Source organism: Lissotriton vulgaris, unplaced genomic scaffold, assembly GCF_964263255.1.
Source record: "Lissotriton vulgaris unplaced genomic scaffold, aLisVul1.2 SCAFFOLD_4629, whole genome shotgun sequence".
NCBI classification, from domain to species: Eukaryota; Metazoa; Chordata; class Amphibia; order Caudata; family Salamandridae; genus Lissotriton; species Lissotriton vulgaris.
Window position 1 is genome coordinate 60,082 of NW_028250486.1, and position 8,583 is coordinate 68,664.

Genomic DNA, 8,583 nt, shown 5'->3' on the forward strand with positions numbered 1-8,583 from the left:
CATATGCCTGATAGTGCCATTTCTTTGTCCTACAAGAAGCTGATCAATGTTAGAGTTGACCTCCTCCAGCGCCTGCGAGAACAATGGGTGGCCGACGGCCTGGAACTGGACGACGAGGACTGGCAGAGTGCTGTGTCTTCCCCTAAGGAGGTTGCCATTTCCTCGCGTCTGCGACTAGTGCAGTTCAAGATCCTCCACCGGGTGTATGTTACCGGCCCCCGGCTTGTGCACATGGGCTTCTCGCCTGATGGCTTTTGTCGTCGTGGCTGTGGAGCCCTTGCTACCTTCATGCATATCTTGTGGGAGTGCCCTGTTATTGCCCCCTACTGGGAGAGAGTACACCGAGTAATGAGGGAGGTGACTGGAGTTGAGTTGGCAGCAGAGGCGCGAAGGTGCCTCCTCAACGTTTGGGAGCCGAATGACTACAACACGGCGCAGACTCGTTGGGCTACACTGGGCAACATGATTGCTAAGAGAGACATAGCGCAGAAATGGGGTTCTAGCACGGCCCCCCTGGTGGTGCAATGGAAGGCCAATATGGATTGGTGTATGCTACGAGAGAAGACGGTGTACGCTGCCAGGGGGAGGCCTCAGACATGGAACAAGGTGTGGGGGGCATGGAATGCTTACAGGGGTGACCTGTGCTTACCACCGGAGCCTATTTCCCGCGAGGAACACCTATCACCGTAACCGATGACACCAGCTACTTTACACTTTGTGTAATTCTCCTGCTTTCCTCCCCCCCCCCTTTCTACATCCTACTTTCCGTTCTTTTCTAGATTCTTACCTGACCTCCGATGCCTCCTACTGACTCACACGCAGTTCCTTTCTTCCATTGCCTTTCTCATGCGCCCTTTGACGCTTCTTTCTTGGTTTTTGTTATTATATAAAATAAAAAACAACCTGCATTGTCCTGATGTGATTCGCTTGCACTATACTCCTTCTGGTCTCATGCTGCCTTGCCTTCGGGATGTTAGGCTGAATAGCTGTGTGCTTTGATATAATAAAGGTTTTAAAAATTTAAAAAAAAAAAAAAAAAGAATGTCAGAGTGGTAAGATTTGATAGATAGTTTATAGGCAGACTTAGCTTCCCGGTCATATTGCTTCCTCCAGAGTCTTTCGGCTAACTTACAGTTACGCCGTGCCAAAGCAAGTGACTTAGAGAACCAAGGAGCCGAACTACGCTTGACAGATGAAGAGGGGGTAGAAAAAGGAGCAAGATCATCAAGCCTTTCAATTAACCATTCTTGGAAAATTTCAAGGTCCCTCTCCAGATGGCCGGATAGGATATAGGGATGTTCCTGAAACGCTTGAGCAAGACTCTCAGGGGTAATTTTATGCAAAGGTCTACTGGGGTGCCTAATGTGGTCCGAGTTAATATAAGATGTTTTACTTCTGCCCTGAATTAAAAAACTGATCAAAGAGTGGTCAGACCAGAGAACAGGAGTGGGATGGGACATGATAAGGGGAAAGGTGGAGAACACTTGGTCAAGCGTGTGACCCTTATCATGAGTCGCACTTGAGATGTAAGGAGTTAGACCAAGAGGAACAGTGATGTCCTTGATTTTAACCGCTTCACTGTCTAACTCGACGTCCATATGGATGTTAAAATCCCCTAACATTATGCAGTTTTCCACCTTCAAGCAAAGAGCAGTGATGGCAGATTGAAGCTCATCGAAGAAGGAGCCCCGCAGACCCGGACGTCTGTAGACAAGAAGCCCAGAGAAAGATTGATGCGGGAGAGTGCAATGGAAAAGGCGAGGGATTCGCAGCCAGAAATAGGCAGGGATGGAATAATTGTGCAGGCAAAAGATCTTAGAACTGCAAGTGCAACACCACTACCTTTTCCCACTGCCCTATCCTGTCTATAAACAATATAATCGGGCGGAAAGGCTGCCGCGATGTCAGGATTAGACGACTCGCAGAGCCATGTTTCTGTGAGCAAGAGACAGAGTGGTTTCTCAGAGGTCAGTAACTCAAAGATGTCCAAAGCGTGCCTATGTAATGAACGGGTGTTAAGTAATAAGCACTTAAACTGTTTCGGAGGGAGTGGACGGGGACCCTCAGAAGCCCGGTATATGTTAGGATACCATCCACAGCCTGGACAGCAACATTTACCTTTGAATCGGCCAGGAAAGACATACCGACAGGTAGCAATATTAGGGTTATATGATAGTAGATCGGCAGCAGAGTAGGTAAGCCTGTGGCGAGAGCCCTCCGCCGCGCCGACCGCTGCCGTGGCGCAGACGGGCGCAGACGGGCAGGACTCTGGCACGACTCCGGCGCAGATCCGGCGCGCCCGCTGATCGCGTCCGCTGCGCGGAGTCATCCCTGCCCGTTTTTATGACGCTGCAAATCGCGTCAGGAAGCCCAACCCGACTCAAGATGGCCGCCAAAACCGGTGCCCTGCCCTCGGCGTCAACACTCAGCCGAGAGCAGGTCCGGAGCAAGAGGGGAGGGGGTGAGAAGGGGTCTGAAGCGCTACTAAGCGCTGGGGGGTCACAACACAACACACCTTTTAAACTCAGGTGGAGCGAAAGTGCAAAATGCAAGAAGCAATGTTTAAAAACAGTTAAAATCAAGAGAAAGGCAAGAGACCTCCCGGATTCCGCCTCAGGAGGGGGAAAATGCGTGCAGAGTCAGAATTACCTGCACTCTCCCTCTCGTCCCTTTTATGACGCTGCAAATTGCGTCAGGAAGCCCAACCCGACCCAAGATGGCCGCCAAAACCGGTGCCCTGCCCTCGGCGTCAACACTCAGCCGAGAGCGGGTCCGGAGCAAGAGGGGAGGGGGTGAGAAGGGGTCTGAAGCGCTACTAAGCGCTGGGGGGTCACAACACAACAACACAGTTGTGTTGGGGGCATGGACAGATGCAAATGAGGCAATTTCTTTGCCTCTGCTCCCGCAAAAAAAGCTGTCAGGAAGCGCAATCAAAGTGCACTACAAAAAAGTGGTGCTCTGCCAGTGAGCCCCCCGTTGGTAGCCCTATTGAGGGGGAAGAGAGCCACATGGACCCCCATGCATCCCCTTCCAGGGTGGTGCAATCACTCACTGCACCCACCTGCAAAGGAACCTCTAATCCCTCCTCAAAGTGCAGGGTGGTTGTTTAACATGGAGCAGCTTTGAAGCCGTGGTTCCTTATTTCACTTGAATGCGCTGCCCCCAGGGCAGCACGAGTTCAGGACTGACCTGAAGCCAGCGCAGTCACTGTTATTCTGTGCACATTCCCTATTTAGTGTTTCACCATAGCACAAAGAGGGAAAGTGCGCCTTATGAGTAATTATGGCCCTGTTGTCACCCTCTACACAGTACGTTTAAATCCTTATACTGACATACACTTGTAATTTAGCCGCGCCGCATGCAGGTCATAGACAACTTATTATAAAGAGTCCAATATTCCAAATCCTTTGCACATGTCTGGTTCTCCTCCAGACATTTATGGAAGACCTCTCATCTCCGCTTCTTCATTCCAACAGCGCATGCCATTGTGTGATGAATTAATCTAGAAATTGGTGGGAGTTTCACTCAAGCAGACCCTTTAAAAGTCCATAGCTGCACAAGATTCTTCCTGTTCAGCTCTCATCTCATTTTCTAGATGGCTTCCTCTTACATGCACTCTTCTAGTACTCCTTCTGCCCGTACCTCCTCCTGAAGGGCTCTCTTCTAGTACCCCTTCTGCTCATACCTTCTCCTGGACGTCTTCTATTACCCCTTCAGCTCTTAACTACTACTTCACGGCACTCTTCTGGCAATCCTTCTGTTTGTACCTCCTTCTTCTGAAGAATGCTTTTCAAGTACCCCTTACGCTCATACCTCCTCCTTCAGGTACTCTTCTATTACCTACTCCTCCCTGGCACACTTTCAGTAACTCTTCTGCTCCAGCTTGGAACCAGCCATGCCGACACGCTAACAACAACGCCGAAAAATACAGTATTGCAACGATTTCTTACAAATACGAACAGGGATGGAAAGAAATTGGACTTCCTGAATCGATTTGTGGGCAACAACAACAAAGATTGGGAACGTGGAAACTTAAAAGGGAAGACATAAACTGCACAGATAAAAGACTAATACAGGAAAAATTAAACGAACAGGACCAACCAAGAAACCAGGTTGGAAAAAAGGGAATTACTTGAATACAAGATACCAGAAAAAATTGCAGTGCCCTGAAGAAACTCCTTGGTAGGGAGTGAAACGCGTTGGCTGAATTCGTTGTATACTATTTGATGATCTGTATTTTAATAATGGACAAAGATAAATAAAGACATTTTCTACTTAACATCTTTTTGAACTTCTATTTGGTGCGCCCCCATGAACGTTGAACAAACAACTCTTCTGCTCGTACCTCCTCCTCCTGGGCACACTTCCAGTACCTCCTCTTCTCAGTGAGTTGGCCTCTTCCAGCTCCGGCTCCTTCAGCAGGGTTAGGACCCAAGTCCCTTGCACCGCTCCTTACTCGCTAATCAAAAGGACTGATGGCTTCACAAGGCGGGCTTCTCACTCGAGGATGTAATACAGCAACCTCCTCTCTCCAGCAGACAGCTCCTTTATTCTATAGGAAGCCTACAGCTCTCTTTGCAGGGGGCCTTTCCAGGTTGCCCTCACCTGTAAGGAAGCAGCAATCAGGGGTCCTGGCTCTGGAACTGAAATATTTATCTCCATCAGTGCTTTGTGGGTATTGACACTGGTCAGAGACTCCTGGCACAGTGACCTGGGTTTCTACCTAATATTTGTCCTAGTTTTTTTAGATGTAGATTCAAGAGCCCTCCCTCTGGAGCTGGTTTCAGGCAATTCTGACATGTTATTTATTAGCACGGACTGGTCAGGTTAAAGTCTTTGTGGCTCAGTCTTTGCAGGAAGAGAGAGTAGAGCTGTGTGTGCCGTGACAGAGGAAACTGAGACGAAGGCTCAGAAGAGAGGCCTCCCACCCAGCTGCTGCACAGAACTGCATTAACTCCTCTGGGGACGAAGAATGCAGGAAGTGGGATGTGATTGTCCCTCAGAGCATCACTTGTCTCCCTCATTCCTTTCCTTTCACAGACGTCTGGTCCACTTCAAAGACCTCAGGAAGGTTTCCCCAATCTACCTCCCTATCTGGCAATTCCCTCCATCATATGTACTATTAACACACAGGGGATCCAAAATGGAGTCCTGTCCCCATACATTAAATCACAATAGACACACTCTCTCCGTAAGTGTCTAGTCGCTATAGATTAAAGCCAGCAGCTGAATTGTAAATATGATTATAGTGGATGAGACTCCATTAGGAAGGCTCAGATCACTGCAGAGGTCCAAATGCCTGTATTCAAAGCACAACATACAGAGTGTTCATGGGTAGAAACCAGTGTCCATTTGCCGCTCCAGCTGTGCTCTCAGTGTGTGTGATATCACCTGTAGGTCTTGTAAAATGTCTCCTCTACGGGTGGAAATTATTCATGACTTGTAATATTATGTGAAGTTTGCCATGTGCTGAGTCCTGTGACACAGATTAGAATAAAACAGACAATGCGGTGTCATGTGACCCCATTCAGAATATCACAGACTGTCAGGTTGCCTGATTCAGAAAATTGTGTCGTGACCTTTTTTTAAACCGTCAGACTGTCATGGAAACTCATTCATATCACCCACTGTTGGGTCATGTGACCATGGACGTCGATTCACCAAAATGCAAGGGGTAGCGGAAGTGACATCACGCACTCTTTGATCCTAATTACACACTTTTTGATCCTAATGACATCATAGGAAATGTTATCATATAATCTTTGACCCTATATGTCCCAAAGAAGTTTTCAAATGACCATAACCCTGAAGACATTGAAATAATTGACATCACTGAAGTTCTGTAATAGCTGCATGGTTAGTATAACACAACAAAGACAAGTGGCCATTTTAGAAAGTGGTGGGATGTAATACTTACCCGAGATTGTATTGAGCCATATCTTCTCCTGGGCTCAGGGAGGATTCTCCCACCGAGAAATGTTTTTTTTAAAAATGGGAGCTAATGGTGTATTAACCCCTTCGATGATCATGACGAAACGGTTCCGTCATGAGCGTCGGTTGGCCTGTGCTCATGACGGAACCGTTCCGTCATGAGTCCATAAGCCCAATGGAACGTTCAGCACAGCGCACAAATTTGCGCAGCGCTGATGAGGTTAAAGCACAATTTTGAAATATGTTTGTTGAAAAAACCAGCAGTTCTGAAAGGGCACTCCTTTATATTTAAGTACGTTCAAGGTGCGTCAACCCAATGAAGCCTGACCCTCTGAAAGGGTTCACCCCATTGTTTTCAGAATGTGCTATGGATGCCCTCCCAGGTCAAAAATCACCTCGTTGTGCCAGGGCCAGTAGTTAGTCAAAGATGCCCCTTATATGCAATGTGTGTCCCCTTGTGCCAAATAATGCATTGGGGACACATCTATTACATCAGTGCTAGAATGTTGTCATGATTGCATATCCCATATGCCATGGTTTTGCCCCCTTATGCTAAGAACATCTCCAAAGAGCCAGTGCCAAAATTCTGCCATGGTTTTGCCCCCTTATGCTAAGAACATCTCCAAAGAGCCAGTGCCAAAATTCTGCCATGGGTGCCCTTTATGCCAACACTTTCCTCAAGTGTGCCAGTATTTTTCAATGGGTTCCCATTATGCCAAGAGTTACCTCCAGCATTCCAGTACCAATATTTTTCACAGGTCCCTGGCATGCTAATGGTTGCCTCCAGTGTGCCAGAGTTAGAATTTTTCCATGGGCCACAAATGCCATGAGCCACACATTACCTTCAGAATGTCAGGGCCAATGGCAGACTAGCAAGCATAACCTTACATTCCCACTCATTCCCTTACATTCACTCTCACACTCCATCATTCATTCTCACTTGCACTTATTTATTCTCACTCACTCTAACTCACTCTCCCTCATTCTTACTCCGACTCAAACATACTTACTCCTAGTCACTTGCACTAACTGAGTCATTCACACACCCTCATTCATTCATTCATTCTCTCGCCTAAATTGACTCTCACCCACAGTCACTCTAACTCTTAATATCTCATACTTTCTCACTCATGTGCACTCACTCTTATTGTCACTCATTCTGACTCACGCTTATTCACTGACACTCAATGTCTTTATTCTCACCCACTAACTTTTACTGGCTGTCACTCCACACCTGCAATTGACTCTCCCTCACCCTTGCTCACACACACCTATGCTCACATATACAGACACACAATCACAACCACACACTCCACCACATAACACACTCTCATCCACAAGCACGCACACTACATGCATTAAAAAACATATATAAGTTTTTGTTTATCACTCCGACATCACTTTCTACGGTTACACAGCTCAAATGGATACACCATTTTGATTCTGATGTATTCAAACATATTACACTGGACACTTGGAAAACCATTGGGAAATTTTCCCTACATAATAAAATTGCTCCTTCTCTGATTCAATCAAAGTTTTTCACCATCCATCTTCTACATTGAACCCCAGCTCGTCTGTATACACTCAAACTTAAAGATGATAATCTTTGCTGGAACTGTAAAAGGACTTCTGATACCTCTCAACATATGTTTTTGAGTGCTCCCTTCTCCAAACGTTTTGAGAGTTAATCCGCAAGCATTTATTACAAATTTTTAATATCCCGTTTGAGCTTTCCTTTCCTCTAGTTTTGTTGGGTCCTTGGGCAGCTTCCTTTAGACGAGTTAGATTTACAACTTCTGGATCTATTGTTCTCAATAGCTGTGAAGATTATTCTATCAGAATGGAAATCATTTAATTCCTTTTCGTGTCACGCATGGTGGGCATGGGTAGCGTTTCTCCGCGGTGCTCACACTTCGGTGGAGGAGGGACAATATGCCTCTTTTATCTCTTCTGGTGTCTGGAGATTGCTTGATAAATATATCCATTTAGCCTCTCAGGGTCTGCTGGCTCAATATCCTTTTATCACTGCTGATTGATTTTCCCTTTTCTTTTAGTAAGGCTGGAGTGCATTTCACTTTTTCTTTCTCTCTATCTTCTTATTCGTTTTTTAGGTCTCGGCTAGCCGCGCGGAAGCGCGTCTCCGCCGAGATCTTTTGTCAGCGAGTGTGCTTCCCAGGAGACACTCCTGGCCACGTGCAGGCGATTCTAAACTGGCACGCACATAAGTACGAGCGCTGCGAGAAGCTCCCACACAACACACGCATGCGCATACATAGAAACACACACAGAAGCGCACACGCACGCACATACATACAGAACCCCCCCACTCATACACACACGCGCACACCCACACACACACACACACACACACACACACACACACACACACACACAAGTGCACCGGCCCCCCCTCTCCCCCCCTCCCCTTTAACTTACTGTGACAATCTGGGGGACTCCGCTCTCCGCACGGGCAGGGAGAGTTGACGCTGCGGCTCTTGGTAGCTCCTTTCCCGGGACTCCCTCTTGGTCAAGGGAGCCCCGCAACACGTGTGCAACGTCCTGTTGTCGGCTCTCCACGCTCGCATGAGCCCCGGGCCGCTCGATGCATTTCCTCTGCCTCCTCTTCCGGTCCGGACGCGGCTCCGCCTC